Source organism: Thermobia domestica, chromosome 3 (genome assembly GCF_964235325.1).
Source record: "Thermobia domestica chromosome 3, izTheDome1.hap1.1, whole genome shotgun sequence".
NCBI classification, from domain to species: Eukaryota; Metazoa; Arthropoda; class Insecta; order Zygentoma; family Lepismatidae; genus Thermobia; species Thermobia domestica.
The window spans coordinates 251809718-251836797 of NC_137456.1; the positions used below are offsets into that span (position 1 = coordinate 251809718).

Below are 27080 nucleotides of genomic sequence, written 5' to 3' on the forward strand. Positions count from 1 at the left end.
TTTTCTGTACATGACAAAATATTTACAGAATATTTTCTGTACATGATAGAATGCGAAGCCCATAGGCCAACCCGGTTACCATTGCAGATACGGAAACAAGGTAAGATATAGAAGGAAATTTTTAAAATGCAGCAAGTTTTGTATTTATATTAGTATACTGCCCAATAGTAACGAGAAGTACAAAGCTGCCACTGTTGGATAACACTGAATGAAAGAAAGTGTGGTTTGAAATTATTTGGACCAAAGGGAACGGAAAGACACAATGAAAAATATAGTGCAAGACCCAATTTCGCGTCCTTCGTATCTGCTCTTCCTCCCCCCCCCCAACACCGTGGTTGCTACGCCACTGGCGTAGATATTGCATTTGCATGTTTATTCTTCACTGTGTCTCCTTTCAATTCTTCTTGGTGTAGCTAATTTTAAACCACACATTATTTCATTCGTGTAGCCCAACATGATGTATGGTAACGCATTTTCTTTATTGAGCGGTACACTAGTACAAAAACAAAAGTGTTGCTGGAATTTAAAAGTGTCCTTACATATCTAACCTTGTTTTCATATCTGCAATAGTAACCGAGTTGGCCTATGGGCTCCAGCCTTTTGCGTCATTGTGTATATATAATGGCTTCTTCCTGGGAACAAATAGTGGGTCGAAAACAAGGCGGCCATACTGTGACATAGCAGCTGGAAGAAAACATAATATTCTTCTGTCCAATTTTACCTGCTTAGACGCCTTTGCCTCACTCTGTCTTCATGACGAAAAACCATTGCGGCCCACAGACTCAGACAAAATAAATAAATTAATTAATAAATAAAAATAAAATAAAAAATAATAATAATAATAAAGAGTGTAAATTGTAACTACAATAATGTTAGCTTGTTCTCATAATTTTAAGCATTATTTTTTACTCAAAATCTTATTTATACAAATGGTTTCTGGGTGTTCCACTGGTGCTACTGGTATGTGACCACGTCGGGGTGTCTTATGTGACTTACGAGATTCAAACTGGATATCAGTGTGTTCATAATCGTCGCCTGCCAGTTTTGAAAGCGGCTGTATTGGATCCATAAAAAAAAAAATGAGGTTTAGACATCCAATTCAAGAAACAATTGTTGGCAAACCTTTTCCTATCTTAAAAATAATAAATTCAATATAGCCGCTTTGAAAACTGGCACGCGATGATTGTGAAGACTAATTTGCAGTCTGAACCTCGCAATATGATATAAGACACCCCAACATACATACACGGCGTGGCCACATACCAGTAGTAGCAGTGGAACACCCAGAAACATTCTGTGCATAAATAAGATTTTGAGGAGAAAAAAAATATGAGAGCAAGCTAATATTATGTAGTTATAATTTACACTGTCCACTATAATAAATATGCATATATATCAGTTTATATCGGTTAGTAGTTAAATAAAAATATAAATGTACACTATTCTGGTTTTATTTATTTAAATTCTCTTCAGCAGAATCTTCATGCTGCTCGTATTATTTGTTTCTATACATTAAGAACAATCTTCTCAAATATCAGAAATTCACATTTTAACTTGTAAAAACTTGTTCCAGGAAATTATGTCACTGACACGCTAATTCAATAAAAATCAACAACAATAATATTTATGGATGTTGCAAAAAATATGTTCCACAAATCTACGGCGCATGGGGAATAGATCTTTTCACGAAATGTCACTTTTTTGCTACTTTCAAGAAATATCACATTGCTGAATAACAAGAAATACTCATTTGCTTCTGTATAATCTCACTTTTGATTACCACAACTAACTATAAATTCGACGCTGCGAATTGTCAGTTAAAGTTCTGTGGAACTGCAGCTGAATTCTTAACTGATTTTCTTGTTCGTCTCTGTATGACATGTTGAAGCCAAATCCCAATAATCTACGCGATCTCATCGTTAGTTACGTTTCTCTCGTGTTGCAGTTTCTGAAAATAAAAATAATAGGCAGTGTTTAATAACATAATAACAGCAGGGAATGATTAGAGATCAATTATTACATCTTAAACTTACAAAAATATTTAAAATGTTTGTGTAGGACCTACAGTAGGTTGTGAAGACAATAATGTGTTACAAAAGTAACATCCTGAAGAAAGTGTAAAGGGCAAGGAAGACAACAGCTAAAGCTGAAGGTGACATACCTCAGACTGTAGCTTAATTACGGTTGTTTTAACATGTTGAAGTTGTCGCACTTTTATTTTTAAAAAGTATAGCATTTTATAAATATTAAACCTAATATTAAAAATAATAATAATTTGAAAACATGTGGCAGCATTTGAGTTGATGAAGAACTAGCGTCTCATTCCGAAGGCTCCGATCTCAAATCTGGGCCTGATCATTCTTTTTCCCCTCAGTCGCACAAGATGAATGCCGAGATGGTTACTAAGGCTTTGATGACCGCTACCTTGCTCGATTTCTTTGCCACGGAGCAGGCCATACATATTACTTTGCCTTATACAAATGAATAATTTTGATAATGTAGGAATTAATCATGAAATGCTCAAGAAAACTACCAACATGACAGAACAATTCAGTAAAAAGATGAAATATATTTTATACATATTCAGCTCTCTCTTCCACGGACACTTAAATGTAACGTGTCACTTGAGGACAGGAAAATTGCACATTTTGCTAAAATAAGGATTTCCAAAGCCTTTTAAATGTTATAACAGCGGTTGCAGTATATGCTTTTGGGAAATAAAGTTCACAGGAAGATGGTTCTGAGAAGTATTCATGGCACAATAGTAAGTATTTAAAGCGAAGAAAATAAAAAGGGCACCAGATTTTTTTTAAATACAATATTTTAAACATAGTGTATCCCTCTTCAAATGACAACTTCTATATTTTGTTTTCCACTCTGAAAATGAGATTAAAGAACAGTAGGGAGAGTTTCTTACCTATTATTGTGTTAGTGGTTAACGAGAAAAGCTCTTTCCTTTTGCAACGTGCCAAATAAATTGCTCAGCTCACTTGTCTTTTTCATGATGTTTCTTGTGATGGCTTCTAAGCTGTGGCCTCCCAGTTTTTCATTTCTTAGACCTGTAATGAAATACACATTAAGCACTCAAGTAATAGTAATGGAAATTTAGAGCATACAACTGATGCCCTTAAACAAATTACATTGATTTTAAACGACAGTCTCACCGAGTCAGTTGCAATTGGCGCATCCTCAAAAATTAATATTTGCACTGACGTTTTATTTTTCCAATAAAAGAAAAATTACATACTAATTTTCAAGCAGTTGTACAGGTTTGGCAAAAACCATGGTTTTTATTGAAAAAAAGTTATTTTTTGTTTAAATAATTTACTCTATGTATTTATATTAGATATGGACAGAAATTAATTTGTTTCGTCTTGGTGTTATTATGCAACAACAAGGTTATGCTGAAAGGGAATCCAAACCGCTTCTCGGGTTACATCCAAGAGAAATTGTCCATTTGGACACGAAACCGGGACTAATTGGTCACAAGTGAGATTGTCGACTCACTCACGAAGGACTCCTGATAAAAATACGTTATACTGATCTTTACATAGGCCTAGTTGTTAATATAATTGTCAAGAGTCATTTCGGAAGGACAAAAAGATAAGTAGTTACAGAAGTAAAAACATTATACAGAATTACATATAAATCAAGAAACTCCCGCCTTAGCCATTGGGAAAATCCTATTATTAGTTTAAATGTATTTGTATGTAATATTTTAAGTTCAACGTATCATATTAAATGACAAATTTATTATGTAGATAACATTCAACAAAATTAAAACAAAGTCGAATCCAAGCTGATGTTGGAAGCTACGTAGGCAGTTGATACATTTTGCCAATTTCTATCAATATATTTAAGCAACCTTGGCTTCTTTATAAAACAACAGGCATTCAGGCAAGTAGAAATATACAATTTGGTTTCGTTTCGTATGTTTAGCCTTAACATCCTTATGAAATACAAAAGTTATCACGAAGAAGACTTTCGCTTAAAGGGACACCTAATCGCTACTTGGTTTACACTTGAAAGATGGGTTGTGGTTCGACCGAGAATTGAACACGGGACCCCTTGATTAAAAGATGAAAAGTAGATAAACATAATGCAGATGGTGTGATATGTGGAAACGTCACCATGAAGTTCACACGATTTAAAGCATTTTTCGTTCTTTTTTTCTTTTTTTGGTTTAAACCTGTTGCGTTTTTTGAAAAAAAAACAGCTGTTTAAACCAGCCAACCCTGCCGTTGTAAATTAGAAATTGATGAAAGCAACGTTTCTATAAAAAATATTATGAAATCTACAGGAAGACGAGGAGCATTTCACCGGTCGTTCAGATCTCCTACGTAATACTAAGCGCAATTATTGTATTACTTTGTACTCCTTTTTTTCTCTTCGCTCAAACAATACAGACTACAGAAGAAAAATGCAATATAGAAATTCTTTGAACTAAGCATGACGAAAATATTACTTCAACACTAGCAACAAATTAAACAGAATATATATATGCAAATCATTATCGTTATTATTTGTTTTAAGCACTATATCATGATAAGGTCGGAGCTTTAAGAACCCCTCAGATTAAATATTCTATAACGTATATGACTTCAAATAGAACAAAACAACTAAACACATTGAAATTTATTTTGTGTCACAAGAAGTAATGGCATTTTTGAGAGCATCAGTAGCATGAGATTGTCGGACAGACGAGAGAGCAGAGTATATACAACGAGAGCTACATTAGGTGGACGAATTTAGTTGGATCTTAGCAAAATACGGTTTGCCCAGTTAACGGGGCGAGCTTAGGTAGTTTTGCATTACATGGTTAGTGGGTTGGCTTTAAAGCTTACTCAGAATTCATTGTTACGGATGTATTACGTAAAACAAAAGGATCTACATTAGCCATCTTTATAACGGAATAAACACACAACAATTCTTCAGAATAATTATGCACTTTGTGACGCTTATTACACCTATGAAATATCAGGTAATATTTTTCAAAATTCGTATTAAAATAAATTATTCATTAACACAAGCCAATTTATCACTTGCTTGCACGTCCAAAGTTTACCAAGCTGAGCCACAATATACGGTGACAAACTTCAATCATACAAATACAGCAACTTCTCTCGTTAGTTCGATGGCCTGCATAGAATTTTCAAAATAAATCACTTACTCTTCTTGAAGATTTATATAAATACGTATATTTCTATTGTAAGATATCTTATTTTTTTATAAAAACAATCCAAAACTTGTTTGAATCACTATTTCTTTCACGCCACCACACCTTGCGCAAAAACGTAAAATGCTTCTGCACATTTTCCTTTTGTTCTTCTTCTTCTTCTACTACTCTGCAAAATCGTCTCTCGTTCTGTCCTACACCCTTCAATGTACACTTAGCTTACGATTTTAGATTCTTATATCGTTAGTACGCCTAAAACAATGATTTATAGTTTAGCACTATGCAAACTAGCTTACTACAGATGTAAATTATTTCTAAATTGTTAAATTACTGATTTTTTAAATAATTTGTGGCCAGTAAAATAGCATAAATATCTGAGATTCGCAAAACTATACGCAAAGAGTGTTATGGGGGCCACACAAATCTACATATGTGACATGTACGTTACATACTCCCGCCTCTCCATTAAAAATTTAATGGTAATTACATTTTTCTTAGTCCAAGCTTAAAATTTGTTTATATACTATAATAAAACTTACTTAACATAATGTTTACAGTACAGTTCTCTCTTTAATGTTTAGGGTAATCTTTTAACAAATCCTTCCGTTTCTCATCCGTACAATCGAAGATTTTTAAGTTTCGAAAGTTTTCAGTACCAAGAACTTCACCTTGTAATGTGTGTAATAGTGCTCGATTCCTCAATACCTTTACTACTAGATACGGACCTGAATACACATTCATCCATTTAGCAGATTCTTTCTTTAAGATAGATGACAAGTAGTGAGTGCGAAGCATGACTAGTTGTCCTTCCTTAAGTTCGACCTGTTGTCTATTACTGTTTGCAATACTTTTATCCTTACCGGAAACAATTATATACGGAGTTTTATCTTCCACATGTTCTACGTTCTTGGGCCATGGAAAAGCTTTCCTAAAACTGTCAACACTGGAATAATTCAAAAATGACTCACCAGGTACTCCATTTATACTAGTGCAATATGAGTGGTTCAAAAGACGATGGATTTCCACTAAATACCGGTTCCATTTCGTCTGATCCTGTCTACTATATAGACGAATCAACCTATTCAACTCCTTATGGCTTCTCTCAGTTACTCCATTCGAAGTGGGAGAGTAACTCGAGGTGAGGATATGGCGAATTCCATATTTCTTACAGAAATCCTTCCACATGTTAGAAGTAAACTGTGAACCACGATCTGATACGATTTGTTCTGGATATGGTAATAAATGGAAATATTTCTTCTCGAGGCTCGTGACGATTTCCTTGGTATGAGCAGTTCGCAAAGGGAGAAACGTCACAAAACGTGAGTGTATATCAATTATAAACAGGATATAATGATATCCTTCACTAGGAGGTAACCTCCCTACAATATCTATGCCTAGTTTCACGTGCGGCGCATCCGACTCAATATGGCATACTTGTCTAGTGATTGCTCGAGTAGAAAACTTTGTCTGTGCACATTCTACACAGCTGTTAATATATCGTTTAAATGTATATCTCTGCTTCCTCCAATAGAAGAACGACTTAGAGAACTTCAGACATTTTCGTACTCCAAAATGCCCCATTGAGTGTATGGAATTTACTAATTCTTCTACGCAGCTTTCTGGGATTACCAGAAGCCATCGAGAGCTTTTCGGCGGTCGTAAATATAAGAGCTCATTATATAACGTTAACTTATTGTTCGAACTTGTATTTCCCAACTGTTGTTTCAGCTTTAAGCACATGCCATCCTTTCCTTGTTCTCGTTTTATCTTCTCGTAATCAATCTCAGAAAATTGTGACCTCGACAGAAAATTGATGTAATGCACTTCTGGTTCAGCTTCAACATTAGGAGGGCTACGACTCAAAGTATCTGCAACGGTGTTCTCCTTTCCAGGCCAATGCTCGAACTTCAAATCAAATTTTTGCAACTTTAACAGCATCCTCGTTGTTCTTGGATCAAGACCTCTTTGAGTGAATGCATTAGTAGCGGCTGCATTATCCGTGTGGACATAGGTCTTTCGTCCTATGATATATTGTTGGAAGTGCTCGCACAAAAATAGTATAGCTAACAACTCAAGCTGTGAGATAGAGAGAGATAACTCATGCGGTTTCACTCGACGGCTTGCAAAACCGATAACTCGCTGTTCCTTTTGATCTATGTCCTCTTCACCTGTCGGGTATTGTGCTAAATATCCAGCTAGGTTTTCCATGCATGCATCACTGTATATATGGAAAGGAAGAGAGAAATCTGGTTGGTCAAGTGCCGGCGGATTACTCATAACTACTCTAAGCTTATAAAACGAATCAAGTGCTTCCTGATCGATTACAAATTTTCGATCCTTTTTTAATAAACCATAGAGTTTTGTCGTAAGCTCTGCATATTTAGGAATAAATCGATTTCTCCAGTTAACTAATCCCAAAAACCGTCTAAGCTGTTTTCTAGTTTTAGGTATCGGGAAGCATCTTATAGGCTCATTTAATTTAGGGTCTACCTTTATCTCTGTTCCACTCACTGTGACCCAAAAATTTTATCTCAGTTTTGAAAAATTCACACTTCTTAAAATTTAAAGAAAAGTTAGCCCTTTCAAAAATGTCAAATACTTGTCTTAGATGTTCTAGATGATCAGTCTGTGTAACACTTTTCACAAGTACATCGTCTAAATAGAGAACTACAAAGTCACGAGTTGACTCATCAAAAAATTGCGTCATCACATGTTGAAATATGGCTGGAGAACTTTTAAGACCTTGCGGAAGCACCGTTAAGACGTATTGACAACCCTTATAAATAAAGCTAGTACAATCGTACGAAGCTGGATGAATACTTATTCCATAGTATGCGCTGGAAGCGTCGTAAGTTGAGAACCAGTGAGCCTTCGCCACACGATGAAGCAGATCATTAATCGGCTCTACCTGTACTTGGGGAGCAATAATTTTTTCATTAATAGCCCTCAGGTCCAGTACAGGACGAACTCCTCCAGATGACTTCCTGACTACATGAACTGGATTTTTATACGGTGATAACTTTTTCTTGGCAATACCTAACTTCAACCATTTTTCAAGCTCCGCTTCAAATTCCGCTTGCATATTTTGTGGCACAGGATAGATAGGTTTAACGAGTGGCGAATTATCTTTTAATTGTATTCGATATGGAGGCGCTTTAACTCTGCGAGGGTGTTCCGAGAACAAACCCCGATATCGCATCAGTATTTTACGGAGTTCTTCTCTAATTTCATCTGGTAGATCATTTCGTGAATTTATATACTCATTAATATCTTCCTCGTTTACATTACAATCAGAATTTAGGGACGATTCGGTGGTAGTCATCCTTTCTGGCTTTTCTTCAGATGACATATCTGGCGATGTAGCTTGGCAGAGTACAATTGGGTCACACATAAAAGTCCTTTTTCCCGTTCTTTCTAAATTAATCTCCAAGTCCTCATACGGCACCTTCACTAACATCACACTAGGCTGGTCAGTAGAAACTGTCACAATATTACCATTACTATCTCTCATTGTAATCTTCTTTTCACCTCTATCTAAAATTACTTTAAACTGATCCAAAAATGGACATCCAAGTAGTATATCGACGCGCAGATACTGAATAACAAACATCGTCACTTCGAAAATATGGTCCTGAATACTTAAATTAAACGTCTGTACACCCTTAACTATAAATGTTTCCTTTCCAGCAAACGCTCCCAACTTTAGGTTAGAATATGGTCTCAGCTTCGCTGATGGGAATCGTTTCTTAAGTTTACACCAAACTTCCCAATCCATAAGAGACAGTTCAGATCCGGAATCAATAATACAGGTTAATTGCAGTCCCCCTATATTTCCCTTCACTGTAGGGGAATTTGAGAAATACCTGACCTCGTTTTCCTTCTCAGATTCTTCTTCCTCCACCACAAAATTTACATCAAATCGTACGAATGAAGTTGGATTAGACATATCACCTAAAGAATTTTCTTCTAAGTTAAACCTTGGAATATTTATTGGGCCACGAATTTCGTTTACAATGGGGTGTTCAGATTTTTCGCAGTTATCCTCCCCCACTAAACAAGGTAACTGCGGGGCTAGTTTGTTGACTTAGGGATTGTTTCGTCTTCATCACTATGTCTAGGATTTCTAGAATAGTGTCTACTCTGATCGTTCTCGGAACTACCTTGGTTATTGCCATTGTTATTACATTCAGAGTTATGATTTATATTTCGATTATTAAAGTTATATCCGTAACTATATCCTCTTCCTCGTCCACGACCATTTCTCCTATTATATGAACCGTTTCCCTTGTTATGAGCCAAATGTTTCATTATTACCTGACTGTAATCTTTGATTATTCCTATTCCAGTGAGGCTGATAATCTCGATTATTTCGATTACCACTAAAACACTGGTATCCATTATTGTCACTATTACTATTTTGGGAACTTGGTGGTGATCTATTGTTAGTTCGTGTATAAGTCAAAAATTCTGTCTGGCTACCGGATTCCACTTGCGTTTGAGGCATCTTATTGGTTTTAGTTTGCCGCACAAAAAACCTTTTAGGTGGAGGGCGAGAGTCAATAGAATTCGTTTGTCCTGCTAACGCAGCTATTTTTGCCGTTAACTCTTTAACATTTTTGCATAAATGAGAGGCTATAGTCCGGGACTCTTCTGGCGGCAAACTTTTTACTACTAAATCCACAATTTCAGCTTCATCCGGATTATTAACAATTTGGAAATAATCGTCTATCAATCGCCAGGTAAACTCTATCAACGACGAATCCTTCATTTTGTCGTATCGGCGAGATTGTAACTCCCACTTTTGCGCCCGTTCGAGTTGATCATTACAGTACATCTCCCGAAATAACCGTTCAAAATCCGCATAAGACTTAATACTATGTTCGACACTTTTATACCACGCTCGGGCATATGATGTTAATTGCTCTTTTGCGATTTCTAAACGTTCCTCATCGGTTAGTGACGGGTAGTTCGATAAACATCTTTGAAGTTTTTCCAAGAACTCACGAGGTTTTCCTTTTGTAGTATTTCCATCATACGTAGGGAAATAGCTACGGTCACTAAGTTTAGGTTTCTTTATTGATACTAACTTGGAGTCAGGTACAGTCTCTCTGGGATTCTCATGCGAAATAGAATTAGAAGTAAGATAGTTACACGTTACCGTCTGAGTATTGCTATTGGGAGGAGGTTTAATATAATGGCCATTATCGTATACTCCGGGAGTAAATACTCCACATCTTAGGCTTGATTCCGTCGTCTGTGCATTTCCAACTCGCGAATAAAAACTAGGGCTTGGTTGAGAGATGAAAACTCCGCTGGTCATACCTCCAAACAAATAAGGTGCTGACCAGGTGGTATTTACGCCTCCAGTTGTAATAATACTATTAGTTACTCAAGTAGTAGCTGCCTTTGTGGAATTGATAGCGGTTGGTGGCTCCCCACTCACGGTCTTGAAGGTCGTTTCATTTATAATCGATTTATCTTGGTTTATTCCTTCATACCTTCTCTTCCGAGAAATTCCTAACTCGCCAGTATCAAGAAGTGTTGGCTTTAACTCAATAGCTATTAGTCGGTTATTAATTTCACTAATATCCTCTGCAGTTTTTCTCTGTATATCATTTAACTTCTGTTGCATTCCCCGCGTAGTGGCATCAATTAATTGTAAATCCATTTCTAACTTCTCAGACTGTTTACGCAACTTGCTGACATCCCCTGTGTAAGAAACCATATTCGATTCGTAAAGTTCAAACCGAGAAGAAATGCCCTGAACGGTGGTATTTACCTCCCTCAACCCTTCTTGGGTTTGCATGGTCTGCTCCCGTACAGCAGAAACTTTAGCGTCAACTTCAATAACCTGAGTTTCAAAATTTTTAACTTGTTCGTTTACTGCTCCTATTCTTTTCTCTATCGCGTCATTTACGCGCTCGTCTACTTCTTTAATCTGAATCTTGAGATCATCTGCTGTCGTTAGAGATATAATCTCAGAATTAGCTCTACTTAGACCGTCATTTAAATCCTGCTGTACTAAGTCAATTTTCTTATCGATAGCATTAGTGATACTTCCTACTCTACGACTCATATTGTCGAATCTCACAGACATGTTCTCAAACCTATCCTTACAATCATCCTGTAACCTTTTAAACTGGTTTTCATTGTTTAATTGAACAGCTTGAATCTGACTTTCTAAATTCTTTATCTTACGATCTACATGAGCAGTTACTCCACTTATCGTGGCGTTTATTCTAGTAACCATAGTTTCCATTTGATTGTTTAAGTTAGTCAACCGAGTATCCATAGTTTGATTATTTTGCTGCATCATTACTAATTGTGTCATTAAATCTGACAATGTTATCTCCGTAGTTTTCTCTTCCGAGCGGTTGTCTTTATTGGGTTCGCTTCTCTCGATTGCATGCTCTAAAGTATTCCCATTAGCCGTACTACTTATGTCACTTGTTTCATTTCCCTGATTGGAAATTCCCTTGCTTATCGGTGTCGACTGAGGTTTAAGACCAACACCAATAAAACCATTCGTAATACTCGTATTCGCATTCATCGTACCATTACTAACGGTAACTGATATTGGCGGTTCCTTCCGACAGTACAAGCATCGCCACCCCTGATCATTTTGTAATGCTACGTTTTGTTCATCTGTCTCGGGTAAACCCAAGCAATTGAAATGATACCATTCATTACACTGCGTACACTGTACCCAGTACGTATATAAGTCATGTTCAGTACGGTCACATATGTGACACGGTTTATTTTCAGAGTTATTACTCCCTTTAAAGGTATTAGTCGAATTCGTTGAATCCATCGTTTACAAAATATACTCACACAGTTCAAACAATATAAATGTATCTCTTTGCTTCTTTTCATATAATAGCCTCACCACTAACCATGCAAGCTAACTTCCTAATATTCATTTTGCTCTCTACTCTCGTCTGCTCTCTCACTCTTAGTTTTTTTTCTCTTCGAAGACTTCACAATCTTAGTGATTTCCTTTCGAAGACGAGGACATCAGAATCCTGTCACGGTCGCCATTTTGTAACCTTCCCTTCCTTGCCCCTCTCTGTTCCCTTGTTAGCCCTCAGTAGATTTCCCGATGAAAACCACTGGAGGCAAACTTCATCCGAAGAATTTTTTTTACCGTGTTACTTGCTCGCACAAAGAAACTAATTGGGGCAAAGAAAGAGAGGTAAAGTTTGGGAGAAAAGACGTAGAAGGCGAGTGTAATACTGATAATTAGTTCTTTAGTCATTCAACCTTAAATTATATATATACGTATATATCTGGAACACAATACTTGCGATATCTCTAACATTTACGCACCTACGTCTCAGAATATAACCGACGATTAGTCACTAAAGAGTAATATATTAGTATTATTAATTTTCTAAAAGAATACGAAAGCTAATATTATTAATGAAGTTACTATTTACATTTACGTAAGATAACTTTAAAGAAAATTAACGAATAGAATGAAATAAAGAAATAGCACAAACTTACCATATATATATATATATATATATATATATATATATATATATATATATCGATATATTTCAATAAAATGAATATTCTGCAACGTTTACAAATACGGCAGGTGTCTGCACATAGAAACCTTTAAATACTTCTCAAATTTTATGTACTGTCTCAGGCTATTTAGTAAAAAAAGTTTTCTTTTTTTTTACGAAGATCCGTAGGAACGATGACTTTAGCACAATGGATTTTTTTACACTAATCGCTTTTAGAATGTCTCACTCGTTTTGATGATGCACTGTTTATAAATGTAGTCCTATCATCACACAAATGGTGGACGCATCTGATAAGTTTTGAAAAATATGCAGTTACACATTCCGGTATTTCACACTATTTATAACGTCTGTAGTTTACATTTAGAAAATACTCAATTTCATACGAGTTACAACGTGCTATTCACTTAATTACTGTGTATGTATCACACGTAGTTTCATATTAAACTTGACATTCAACTTCACAATAATACAACAAAATACTAAGAATAACTGTAAAGGATAATATCTAATAAAAGAGCTACTCAACTCCACTGTATGACTTTACGATGGATTCCAAAGAAAATCTTTTATCTAAGAAATAATTCAGTTACTGAGAATAGCATATAATTAATATTAATTGGAACTATTAACAACTTGATTCGCACTATAGCTGTGGAAGGAATATCATAGGATAATTATCCGGTCAAACCTTTAAACTTCTTAATACTTCCTAATCTATATGTTTGTATTAGCGTCTTCCGTCTTCGGAACTACTCAACACCATCCTACATGTCAATAATCTCATGAACGTCACCGCTTCAAGCCGCTACTTGAATCTGATTGATTTTTTTTTCAAGTTGGAAATAACTCACAAGTAAAAGCTACTGTTTTTTTTATTTAATTTGATTTTTTTGTACTGTTGCCAACGATAATAATCATAAATTTTCCGCTTCCAATATCAGTAGTATGCAATATGTAGCATTTCACCGGTCGTTCAGATCTCCTACGTAATACTAAGCGCAATTATTGTATTACTTTGTACTCCTTTTTTTCTCTTCGCTCAAACAATACAGACTACAGAAGAAAAATGCAATATAGAAATTCTTTGAACTAAGCATGACGAAAATATTACTTCAACACTAGCAACAAATTAAACAGAATATATATATGCAAATCATTATCGTTATTATTTGTTTTAAGCACTATATCATGATAAGGTCGGAGCTTTAAGAACCCCTCAGATTAAATATTCTATAACGTATATGACTTCAAATAGAACAAAACAACTAAACACATTGAAATTTATTTTGTGTCACAAGAAGTAATGGCATTTTTGAGAGCATCAGTAGCATGAGATTGTCGGACAGACGAGAGAGCAGAGTATATACAACGAGAGCTACATTAGGTGGACGAATTTAGTTGGATCTTAGCAAAATACGGTTTGCCCAGTTAACGGGGCGAGCTTAGGTAGTTTTGCATTACATGGTTAGTGGGTTGGCTTTAAAGCTTACTCAGAATTCATTGTTACGGATGTATTACGTAAAACAAAAGGATCTACATTAGCCATCTTTATAACGGAATAAACACACAACAATTCTTCAGAATAATTATGCACTTTGTGACGCTTATTACACCTATGAAATATCAGGTAATATTTTTCAAAATTCGTATTAAAATAAATTATTCATTAACACAAGCCAATTTATCACTTGCTTGCACGTCCAAAGTTTACCAAGCTGAGCCACAATATACGGTGACAAACTTCAATCATACAAATACAGCAACTTCTCTCGTTAGTTCGATGGCCTGCATAGAATTTTCAAAATAAATCACTTACTCTTCTTGAAGATTTATATAAATACGTATATTTCTATTGTAAGATATCTTATTTTTTTTATAAAAACAATCCAAAACTTGTTTGAATCACTATTTCTTTCACGCCACCACACCTTGCGCAAAAACGTAAAATGCTTCTGCACATTTTCCTTTTGTTCTTCTTCTTCTTCTACTACTCTGCAAAATCGTCTCTCGTTCTGTCCTGCACCCTTCAATGCACACTTAGCTTACGATTTTAGATTCTTATATCGTTAGTACGCCTAAAACAATGATTTATAGTTTAGCACTATGCAAACTAGCTTACTACAGATGTAAATTATTTCTAAATTGTTAAATTACTGATTTTTTAAATAATTTGTGGCCAGTAAAATAGCATAAATATCTGAGATTCGCAAAATTATACGCAAAGAGTGTTATGGGGGCCACACAAATCTACATATGTGACATGTACGTTACAATATGCTAGGTGAAATATTTACATTCGCCTGCCGCAAATCACTTAAGAGACAATAACAAAATTAGCGAAAGAATTATAATTTTTCAACAAATATTTCGAGCGGCACGCCAATAGTAAACCTGCACACAGAATTAGGCAATACTCTAGCAGGCTGTTGTACCAAATTTTGACGCATTTCTTGCATCTTCCAGTTTCTTTTTGCAGAACATGCACTAAATGAAAAATCCTTTAAGTTTCACGTCCCACGCTTATGCCGCTTAGGCTAAAGAAGACGGTGATAATGAGAGATGAGTGAAATGAAGAAAGTGGGGGAAACGGGAGAACCCCGAGAAAACCCACGAGCACGACGTTTGTTCACCACAAAGTCGACACGGCGCGAGCTGGCATCGAACCAGGGACCCCAAGAACCGGAGGTGAACGCTCTAGCACTAAGCAACCGCGCCTCCCTATGCACTAAATGAGGAGCTCTAGAAGAAAAGGCGAAACAACTTGTGCTAGGTGGCCAGTAAAAAAACAAGAACGCTATTTAACCGAGTCAGGGCAGAAGCACAGCAGGGGGGCCCGAGCGACAGCGTAGGGAGCAGGAACATCAGCGACAGGGGGTGGCGGGTACGCATAAAAGAGGATGGTCATTCACAATATTTGTAATTATTCTTATCTTCAAAAACACTTAATTTCGATCCTTTTTTTAAAACAAAAACACCTTTCACAGCTAATACACGTGTGTTACACCTTCTTTCTTTCTCACCTTTACGACTGAAAATAGTGTATGCAGGGCTATTGCCTCTGTTCTGAATTTTTCTTCGTGAATACATCTTTTCCACACTTTGCGCAGTTGATTTTACGCGCTTCACCATACCATGACTCTGCATAAACTTTATAATCCTTCTCTCTTTACTACACAATTCTTTAAAAAAAAAAATCACATTACGGCCATCGCAGATGTTCACAACTGACGTATGAACCGGAAATTCCCGTCGCTTACTCTTACCCTATTTGCATTCAAAATCCATTTCAATAAGATGTGCAATGACAGAAATAACTTACATTCACACTCTTATTCCTTCACGAAAAATACTTCACATTTTACCTATAAATTTTGCTCTCGATGTAAACGTCTGCTCGAATGAACCCCACAATTATCATAACCCAGTGGTGTATTTAAGGGGGGCTTCCGGGTTTAAGCCCATTGAAATTGTACTTACTATATTAAAGTAAATAAATTATCTTTCAGAATTTTTTCATCTCCAGGAACAAAGTTAGCCAAGCGTCTGTCCCCTAAAAAAAATCGTGAATACGTCATTAAAATGGTAATATACGCGCCATTATCCCTTGATCAAAATAGAAGAGTACGTGCCTGCTCCCTTCGGAAGCACCCCCTTGGGCCTCCGCCTTCACCCTCCATGACTCGGTTAGATGGTATTCGTGCTTTTTAGTAGCCCCCTAACACAGATTGATTTCTATTTTTTGTACTGTACTTCTTATCCACACATCAGGACTCAGTATAAATACGCAAATCGTAAAAGAATTGTAACTTTTCGACAATTAATTCTGACGGTCTCCTTGAATTTTATCTATGCCAAGTGAAAAATTTATACTTCGCTTGGCGAAAATCATTGAATACACAACAAGAAAGAAAGTGGCGAAAGAATTATATCTCAGTAAGTATTTCGAGCAGTGTTTCTTCCAGACCTGTTTTTGGGAGGGCAGTGCCCCCCGGAGCATCCAAAACAATACTTTACAATAATAACTAGAATAGTATTAGCAATGCCCCCGGAACATTACTTCTGAAAGAAACAGAGATTTCGAGTGGCACGCCAGAAGTAAATCTACACGCAGAATTATTATAACCTGTCATTAAAATGGTAATATACGCCTGGTAACTCTTTACTTTGGGCAAGGTAGTAATATTATAAAATACAAATCGCCGAGCGAGCGTTAGCGATTGAAGGCGGATTAGAGCCCCGTTATCTTCTGTCTTTCCTTCTTGAGAACTGTAACTAACTGCAGGAACAGGTTCAGATGAATGGTTTATTGCCACTGCCTTGCCTAAAGTAAAGACTTGCCCACATCTTTTCCCTTTGGAAAGCATCTACTCGCTCCTGTTGTCCTCCACCTTCGCCCTGTTCTGATTCAGATAGTATTGTTGCGGGAAGTTTCTAGAACACAGGTCCCCATATAGGTTAACAGATTTCTTTCTCTATACCAAAGTAAAGTATTTAATTCACATAGTATTGCCGAGCGAGCGTTAGCAAGTGAAAGCGGGTTAGAGTCCCGCAGGGCACGTTGATTTATGTCTATATTACATATAAATGGGAAGGGAGACCTGTGTTCTAGAGCCCTGCCTATTGGTGCTTTTTAGTGGCCACGTAGGCTGATTTGTATTTTTTGCACTGTAGTTTTTACGTGATACATCCGGCCCCGTATATATATATACGCAAATCATAAAATAATAACTGTAATTTTTCGACAATTACTTCTGACGCTCCCTTAGAATCTCATCTATGCCATGTGACGTATTTCAAATCGCCTATCGAAAATCACTTAGGAGACAATAAAAAGAAAGTTATTAAAATAATTCATTTTTCAGCAATTATTTCGAATGGTGAGCCAAAAGAAACCTGCACGGTATTTTATGTATAATCATAAACAATGGAAATCTAGCCTCCCACATGAATTTATTACAGACAATAAAGCTAAATTTTACAGACAATAAAGCTAAATTATTTTATGTAATCGTTCTACTTACCGACTTTTGTTGTAAGCTTCATTTCATTTCATTTCGGCCTCCAATTGGACACCTTCTTCATAGGCACGACCGTTCAGATCCAGATGCCTTCTTCCTATTTATATAATAAATATAACTGTAAAATGGTAACATTCGAATTAGTGTTTCACATGAATCTTTGATCTTTAGAATTGCCGGGATTCTGTCACAATTTCACAGGAACAGATCAACATTGAAATTCAACATATCGCGCAAGGAATGCTGGTACTTTTGAGAAACAAATGACGGTTGATGTAGCGATGCTATTTTGCGATCTGAAATAAATGCCTGTGCGATGTCACCAAGATATTATAAATTTCAAATTTTTAACAAATATATTTATTTGATGCTGCTATAATTAGTATAATGATTGGTAATAATGCTACTACGATACTCTTGTGAGAGAATTGATTCAACATTCGATAAAATATTCTGGAAATAATTCTAAAATATTGCATGAAAATATTTCATTTAAGTTATAGGACAAGGTAACAAAAACATTTCCATACAAAATTAATAGGCGTTTTAAAAATATTTCTCATATTACGAACGAATCTATTTTTAAAATATTCGAAATATTTTAAAAATTATATTTCATATGTTTTCTTGTAACAATAGAAAAGATTGCATATGACATGTTGGAAAACATTTTATTCTGTTCACAGGCCTATTCTGTTTTCTTTATCATGTAGGCCCTATGTAAAACATTTTTAGTATTACTTCGAAAACATTTTCTCTTTCAACTAGAGGTAAAAAGTGCGGGGGGATGCCGCCCCCACCTGGCAAAAATATGTACGGCGTCTCCCCAGTTCCTAAAAAAAAATACAATGGTCAAAGATAGTCAGGGGCAATGGCGTGACGTCATCCGCTACCTACCGTCCCCCCACCTTTTCAAATCCACTTTTACCCCTGCTCTCAACATTGAAAACATATTACATTACATTCAACACAATATTTCTATTACAATTTGTGAAAATTTTCCTTACATTATTTTCTACTAACGTTCTAAAAATGCGCATCCTGTCAGTGGCGTATTTACGATTTTGTTTCGTGGAGGGAATTTTTGCTAACTTTATTCCTGGACATGTGAAAATTGTTCAGGATATTTTATTTACTTTAATATAGTAAAACAAATTTTGGTGGGACTTAAGCCCGGAAAGCTTATTTAAGGCCACTGCTTCCTGTACTTCATTAAATGTTCTCCAAACACATTTTAAAAAATATTTCCGGCAAATATTTGGGATACTTCTCAGATCTAACAAGGAATATGTTTTCTCTAATAACGGAAGAGTATATTCTGAAAACAATGTAAAAATGTTTCTATAATAGACCTATATCAGAAAATGTTGTTCACTAAAGACACAAAATATTTTCCAAAACAGAATGGAAAACATTTTTCTATTCATTTTTAATGTTTTCTTTTATCTGCTTTAAAGTTTTATATTCAAAATTTGATAAAATATTCTGGAAATAATACTAAAATATCATACGAAAATGTTTAATTTAAGTTATAGAAGAAGATTACCAAAATACTTTTGTAAAAATTAAGTAAACCTTTTAAAAACATTTCTGAAAAATATTTCTTATATTACGAAATATTTTTTTAAATATTCTAAATGTTTTTATAATATATATTTAATACGTTTTCTCGTGAAAATAGAAAATATTGCAAATAACGTATTAGAAAACATTTTTTAAATATGTGGAGTATATTTCGTTTCATTGTTTTCCGTATGACATATGGAAAACATTTTTAGTATCATTTCAAAAATATTTCCCTTCTCAACAGTGAAAATATATTAAATTAGATCCAAAACAATATTTCTAATATATTTTGTGAATATTTTCCTGGATTTACTTTCCGGCAAGCATTCTCAAAATGTACTCCAGGTAATTTTTGAAATGTTTTACAAACATTTTTGGGAAAATATTTTCGGGAAATATTTGGAATATATTGGGGAAACCAGCATGGAAATGTACAGAGAAGGAAAATCTTTTGGAAACCAAGGAAAATATTTTCTTTTGATTGAGGAAATATTCCTTGCTGTGTGGGTTGCGGCGTGCGAAAGCGTTATGGTCCCTGATGAGCGGTTTGGCCCGTGCAACACGACCCCGTAAGTTTATTCCGTGTAATTCGCGGCGGACTGTGATTGTCGAAACAGGGTGTGAGAGGTGCTGATTGAGTTCCTCGGTCACTTGCTCCGCAGTGGACGACGGTTCTGCGTGACAATGCGCTTTAATACCCGGCGTGACCTGTCACTCATGATTTTCTTCCGCCCACAGTTCCGCTTCCCCGATGTTGTTTTCCCGTGTGTTGTGTAGGCCGTCATCACCTTCGACACTGTCCCACGCGACACACCTAACAAAGTAGCCACTGCCGTCACACTCACTCCACATAACCGCGCACCAACAATTTGATCTCTTTGAAAATCTGAGAGGTCTCTCATTTTACACTACCTCCGTCTTCTGCAGCCAATGGACACTGCTGTTCCACTGTGCCTGACGTAGTATTGAGACCGACCTAACAAACCACTACCAGCGGTCCGAAGCTGCGGGCGCCACGACACCAGTGCCAACCCATATATCTGACGTGTTGCCAACTACAGGTGTTTCCATTTTTCTGATCACCATCTGTATATGCCTTCTGCATCTGAATACCCTCCCCCAAATTTACAGAGAAATTGCCGTCCTTGACTATCTTTTTTTTTCTTAACAATCGTTAATTTTCTCAATTTTACTTTGAACCGGCTAATCGTCCACGCTGTTCAATACTGTAACATATAAATCGATTATAATTTTAAATATTAGTGATGAAGTCGACTGGGCTCTTTAGCTGTAATGTAGATACCTGCAAGGTTGATAAGATAAGGCAGTCAAGCTTTTTGGAAGTTTATCGTTGGCCTAAAGTTTATCGTAAAGAATTGAGATAGGCCTACTGAAGGTGTTACAATTGATTTGTGAGTAATTGACTGTGAATTTACTTGTGAATGTTTCCAGCAGGGGCGGCTTTAGGGTTTTAATTTTGGGTAGGCCCGCTCCCTCGCTTATGTATACATATACACATTTGATTGATTAATGACAGTAGGAAATTACCTTTACAGTAGTGGTTGATGCTATTTGTTAAATAATTATCTAACATTAATATAAATAGTGGAAAATATATTTACTATTTATTGTATCTTAGAATTTATATATTTTTCAAAATTTTTGGGACCCTAACCGCTGAAGCGGCCACTGGTTTTGAGGGAAGTAAATATTAGTAAGAGGTTATGAGAAGGTTCTAGAACACAGGTCCCTTTATATAGGTTAGTAGTTAGGTTGGTTCATTTCTGTACAAAATTTAATATATAATTCATACAGAATTGCTGAGCGAGCGTTAGCGAGTGAAGGCGGGTTAGGGCCCCGAAGGGCATGTTTTCGGTCTTTATTACAGCTAAATACAAAGAGGGGACCTGTATTCTAGAACCTTGCCACAGATTATATTACATTTAATATTTACCGATATAATAATGCTCATCAAATACTGCATTAATTACTTCTCATTAAGTTAATTCGACATACTCGAATATTTACCAATTGCATATGAGAATATAGTTCAGATCTGCAATAGTGTTTCAACTAGAAATTTTCTACATATATCTTTCCTTTTTGACATGATCGACTGTAGTTGCTTCAAGCATCGTATCCTGTATGTAACGTGACATGTCTCGGTGAAAGTTACCACCAAGAGGATATATTCTGTAATTATTAAATACAGCATTTTATACACCATGAAAATAAATATTTGTGCGAAAAACTCGATCCACAAAAGGTTTATGCTGTATAACCGGACCACATGAAAATAATAATAATAAAAATGGTTGGATTACGTAGCTTAGATTAGGTTCAGTTACATTCAAAACAGAGGCGTGTAAACTTTTACAATTTGGAATAGAAAATCACTATGTGGATAGAAAGATGGCGTCGGATGTATGGTGTAAAAATTACCTTTACAGTAGTGTAAGATTAGGTGGCCCCTAAAAAGCACGAATGCATCTAATCAGGTCAGGGCAAGGTAAAGGTTATTGGCCTGCGTGATAGCGCGGGTGTGTCCAAAGGGAGCAGGCGCATCAGTAACGGTGGGTACGCACGTATACGCGGGTACTGAAAAACAGGCGGGCTTTGGCAATGATATGAGTTTTTGTGCCACTTGTCATGCTTTGACTAGTAATGCTCCACTTATAAACGTAACATGCGATACAGCTTAAGTACACTGCAGAAATACGCCCTCGTACTGACGACCTAGGAAGTTAGGTTGTTTCGTTTGTAATTGGAAAACTGAAACATGATAGATGGTCACAACCTTGAAATAAGTAAATCCTTTAATACGTGCACCCAATGCACACGCGCTATTCACTACTAGAGGGATGGTAAATTTAATGATAAAGCATAAGATAATGGCTTGTTTAGTACCATTTCCACACTGCCTTTCTCGTCAATAAATCACAATTCTTTTACGATTTGCGTTCAAATACGGGGTCCGGATATATAGTATAAAAACTTTAGTGCAAAAAACGCAAACCAAGTTATGCTAGGTGGCCTCTGGAAACTACGAATGCTATCTAACCGAGTCAGAGCTGGGCGTAGCCGGGACCCGAGCGTCACTCAGGGGGTGCGAGCGAAGGAAGCAGGCGCGTCAGTGAATGTAGTGAAAACGAGTGGGTTTCGGCAGTAATTGAGTTTGAATATCAATTGTCATGGTATAGTGGTAGTAGCGCTCCACTTGTAAAAATAAACTATAGCTTCTGTAAACTATACAGAAATAAACCGGTGGTGGAAAATAGTATCACCGGTCATCTTTCATATGCACTCACTTAGGTAAATGTTTCGCAGAAGGGGTCCAGAAATAGGCAAAACATACAAAAATTTACAGGAGAAATGGAAGATGCAAGTACTTAGACCTAACACAAGCTAACCAAATCTAACCTAATGAAATCAACTAACTTAAACTAACATAATATTATTAGAAGTAAGCAAAATTCTATAACTTTTTGAAAATTAGCTGGAGCCATATACTAATATAATCTAACGTAACATAACCGTAACTAATCTGAACCAGCCTAAACTAAACTAATGTAAATATAAACTACCGAAATTGTAACATTTCTTAGAAAAATTAGCTGGATCTCTTCTGCTAAATATTGTCTCTGAGCTATTTTATCCGTTGTTAAAACATTTATAATGATTTTACACTAGTAACCCTAAAATTATAAACATAATACAGCTGTATTACTTTGTATTTCATTTTGTTGTTTGCAGAAATTTGATCCTTATAAATATGTCTTTTCATGGAAATTATTAAATTTTATTTGTAAATCTTGTAAGATGTGGTGCACCAAAAGTATACCAGCACCCTTTTGTCTTTTTTTTTTTTTTTTTTTAATTGGGAGGTATCCAATTTAACAATATAGCGCCTGGTATTAATATCAGTGGGATGTGCAGTATGGTTAGCATAGTAATTCTTCAATTATGTACTTTTATTAAATAGAACTATTTCACAATGTTGATAAACGTCATTCGGTCAGACAGGAAATCTCTTCACCTGTATGGCACAAAAAGGGTAGGATTTCCTGCAAGATATGACGTAACATTTTTCCGAAGTTAAATCCTAAGATATTTCCTAGGATTGATCTCGTAGTGTATAGAGAGCCTAATATTCAGAACTGTAGTAATAGTTTAGGTGGACGAGAGTTTGTTCGGCAGATGCAAATTTAATATCGGTCGAATGTGCCGCATTCTGAAGTGGATAGTAGCTGGTACGCAGTCTATCGAGAATACGTGGTTAAATTTAAAGAGGAATTTAAATTTAACTTATCGTTCTGATAATTTGATGCTTCATTTCGCTTATTTAAGAAAGAGAAGGTTTGCTGCTGATTGTTCCATTGACTTGGTGAGATTTAATTTATTTTTCTTCGTCATGCTGCAGTGGTTTATAATTAGTGGTGAATGATTTTTTTCTTATTACATTAGCTTTATAGTAGTGGTTTGATTATTTATTGTTGTTTTAGATGTTTTTATGGTACTTGAGCGGGGGATTTGGGGGGCGGTAGCCCCCCCATTTATATCTCAAAATTGATAGTCACCGTTTCACCTGAATTGATTTCTCGGAAGTCTTCGGCGTCAGTTCTCAAGTATATTGCCCTTGTACGTAGCAATTGAAGAGTAAATTCTTGATGAGTGTGGTAAATCATTTGGTTAGCAATCATATTCTATTATCATTGTCATGATATATTTTAGTTTGCTGGTGCGAAGTTAGATTACGATTACTTATTAGGTGGTCTGCAAAACTCGTCCAGAATTTACTTTTCGATTGCTGCGATTCATGGGATTATTTTTGGGAATTTATCTCTGAACTGTTTCGAGGAATCGGTTCCAATGAATGTTCGGCATAAAGTGCACTCTTACCCAAACATCCTCCTAACTTGAACTGTTTCGCTCACCTGACTTGTATTGTATTTATTTCGTCCTTTTTTCATACATTTAGCACTATTGCACTTTCACTCATTCTTCATCAGAAGCTAAAATAAACTCTCCAATTCACCCGGTAAATTTCCTCAACTTGGTCAGCGATAAAGCCTTAATTTCACAAAAGAAAAGTAATACTTATTGTGGTGCAGGGTTCATAGAGTAGTAAGGTTGGGTCATATCGGAAAATATACTTTTATTGGCTATAGGAGCAGAGCGAGAGAAGCACAGACACAGGACAGACGACGTTTGGCATTTACAGAATAAATAATTATATTAATTGTTGCGTACCTTTTTCTTAATGGTTAACTGTTTGTCTTTGGGCTTCGTTTTAGTTGAGATTTTCTTCTTTAGGCTGAAGTTGATTTTTCGAACGTTATTGTTCCTATTCATGTACTTCATTTGAAAAAAGCATCCTAGTTCTCACAACAGCTTGAATAAACATCCTAGTTCTCACAACAGCTTAATTAATGATTCATGCACATTTTTCATTTGTATTTCCAATCATTTTATTTGTACATTTTTTACTAAACAATAAGTTGCTGGTTGCCATTTACATAATTGAAAATCAGCTCGAATCCTTTTGCTTTTGTTGCTCATTGCTTTGATCGAACGTGGAGACCACCAGTGGCGCAGATTACTGTATCATTGGGGTAGGGGAATTCAGGTATATATATATCATTGTCAGTAACCAAGTGAAAATTCAAACAAATACAGTATCAAATTTCTAGGGGTCCAATCAAATTTTGGTGGGATGGGCTCCTGCAGACCCCAGGATCGGCGCCCATGGAGACCACCAACCACCATAAGGCATAGAAACTCTGCCCAACTCTCAAATGCTTTACCTAATTGGGAGGAAAACATCTCTATATTTTATCTATTAACTTGCCATATTTTCTTCCTCAATGAGCGATGTATTCAGCAAGGTACGGAAAACTTTTCACTGGTTTGTTCCGTTGTAAACACACAGCGGAAGTTGAAACATTGAAGTGGTCATTCTTTCGGGACTAGAGAATTCATATTTTGTATATAGTTTTCATTTCTAGTACGAGGAATCCCTGGTTCAATCCCAGGTTATATAAGCTTGTAGTGGACAAGGTGTCTATGGTTTTCCCTTGGGTTCTCCTGTTTCCACCTATATCCCTATTCCATAATTCTTTCATAACAATTCATAAATTATCTATCTCCATAAGCCTATAGGGCATAGTAATGGAACGTGAACCTGAATTACTTCATTTTTTGTTTACACACATGCCTTTTACATATATATATATATATATATATATATATATATATATATATATATATATATATATATATATGTAAAAAGTACTATGTTTGCACTGGAGCTTCCTCGTGGCCATATGATTAGTGTACGTACTTTCAGCGCTGGAGATCGGGGTTCGATTCGCAGTCACAGCTCATGTTATATGGTTCGGATTTGACGTTAAGCAGGTCTCATATAGCCTCGCTGCTGCTGAAGTGTACATTAAACTCTCATATGACAAGAACAATTACTTTGCACTTTTAGTTTTTTTTTACTGTACTTAGCATAATTGGAAACTGTGCAGCAAGACATTCTTTTCATGTCAAATTTTGTAAATAATTTACAGTTACAAAACAGTACCATACAAGACAAATTCTACTTAAATTTGACCTAAACATAGTATGTAACACCAGTCATACCCACACATATATATACAATAGAAGATCAATCAGAAAACTAAAATAATCATTAGTACTAAACCTCCGAAATAAGCCTATATATATATATATATATATATATATATATATATATATATATATATATATATATATATATATATATATAAAGTACGAAGCACTTCAATAGCCAGAGCAAATTGCGGAAGCAGAATTTTCTCTCTCATACTTATAAAGCTCTCTTATTAATACTTTAGTTCTTAGTTGGGAAGAATAATGTTAGGAGTAGTATTTGGAAGCTCATTGTATCCCTTGGGATATGTAATTTAATCAAACAGAATGATAAATACTCAAATCAAACCAAGAGCTACTACAATAATTTCAAAATTTAATTTTTAACAGTTCAGCCGTTTCCTCATATTTTACGAGGGCGTGTTAAAAGTTATCTACACTTTTGTCATAACTTTTCTTACATTGCTCACTTTGTGTTCTGTCCTCATATATTTTATTGTTATACTGTTGTGGTAATGCTGTGAAAGTGTGATCATAATTCCTCCATTTTTTTTCCTTCTGTTGCAGATATATCATGGCTGCTCCATTAGAAGTTTGCACCAAAGAGAAACAACGAGCAGTAACCCGATTCCTCTGGTCGGTGGGTGTCAAAGGATCAGACATTCAACGCAGACTATCATCGCAATATGGGAGAAGTGCACTATCACGTAAAACTGTTTTTGTGTCTCGAGAAGTTTAAAAGTGGTTGAACAAGTGTAACGTATGAAGAGGGAGCAGGACGGCCATCAACCTCCACTACACATGATAATATTCAGCAAGCTCGAGAGATGGTTCTGGCGAATAGGCGAATCACTATCGATGAGGTAGCATCTGCTTTGAACATCAGTCATGGCTCTGCCCATCAAATCATCCACGACGAGCTGGGTTTTCATAAAGTCTGTACACGGTGGGTACCAAAATACAGCGCAATTTTGACGTGCCTTCGTATAATTAAAAATCGGAAAACCAAATTGTATAGAAATTGCTTCCTTTTCCCTTTAGAAGACATATTTTTGCAAACGCTGACTTGTGTGACGTGTTCAATTACTTCTAATTAAGAGTTTGTGTACCAAGATTCAAGTCCCTAACTTGGAGTACTGGTGAGATACTTTGTTT

At 35.8% G+C, this 27080-nt stretch overlaps 1 protein-coding gene and 1 long non-coding RNA gene across 7 annotated transcripts in view; one reads left to right on the forward strand and one right to left on the reverse strand.

Moving 5' to 3' along the window:
• LOC145681013 (uncharacterized) overlaps positions 1-27080 on the forward strand; it is a 126857-nt gene that overhangs the window by 60685 nt on the left and 39092 nt on the right. The window contains exons 1-2 of one of the 6 annotated variants that reach the window (XM_081752281.1): positions 20372-20704; positions 26493-26871. The exons of 1 other annotated variant lie outside the window; for it this stretch is intronic. The gene's annotated coding sequence lies outside the window, so the exon portion shown is untranslated. 4 more of the 6 variants (XM_081752282.1, XM_081752283.1, XM_081752280.1 and 1 more) reach the window with 4 other exon arrangements.
• Positions 1431-17954, reverse strand: LOC145681612 (uncharacterized). The gene is made up of 3 exons (XR_014130835.1): positions 17730-17954; positions 2918-3059; positions 1431-1948 (listed from the first exon to the last, which is right to left on the reverse strand). It is a non-coding gene; the product is annotated as an uncharacterized LOC145681612 (long non-coding RNA).